The sequence below is a fragment of the Echinops telfairi genome, unplaced genomic scaffold (genome assembly GCF_000313985.2).
Source record: "Echinops telfairi isolate 266 unplaced genomic scaffold, ASM31398v2 ScPeMD7_5868;HRSCAF=6743_0, whole genome shotgun sequence".
NCBI lineage: Eukaryota > Metazoa > Chordata > Mammalia > Afrosoricida > Tenrecidae > Echinops > Echinops telfairi.
This window is the reverse complement of record NW_022109767.1, coordinates 6,066,363-6,066,991: the sequence shown is the minus strand read 5'-3', so window position 1 is coordinate 6,066,991 and position 629 is coordinate 6,066,363.

The following is a 629-nucleotide window of genomic DNA, read 5'->3' as shown; positions in this document are numbered from 1 at the left end:
GTTAGACTGATGTTCATGTAGTGTGTAGAAAGGTGGTCTATGTTAAACTGATGATCATGGAACGAGCACAGAGGCGGTCTGTCTTAGACTGATAGTCTGGGGTGCATGCTGTGGAAAGCAGGTATCACCGAAACGCTGGGCCAAATGTGAAGGAAGCAAATGCATCCTAAGTATGTAATTTCATGATCCACCCTCCATTTGTCAGTGTATTCTACTGTGGCACTTATGTGTTGTTATGATACTGGAAGCTATGCCAATGGTATTTCAAATATCAGCAAAGTCACCCATTGTTGACAGGTTTCAACAGAGCTTCCAGAGGAAACAACCTAGGAAGAAAGCCCCGATAAACTGCTTCAGAAAAAAAACAGTGAAAATGTACAGAGCACAACAGAGAAACTGTCTTATATAGTTCTGGAAAACCAGTAAGCTCAAGGATGCTAGCAGTGATGACAGTGGTACTGGATGTTTCGTTGAGTGGTCCCTGGCGGCATCATGAGCCCATGCCTCCTCAATAGCAATGAACAACACAAATTCCAGGATGCCTTTCTCCTTCACTGTTGTACAAAACAAATAATACACTGAGCGGTTTCCTCCCTTCGAGGTAGCATCCCATTTCTGATTCCATTTTT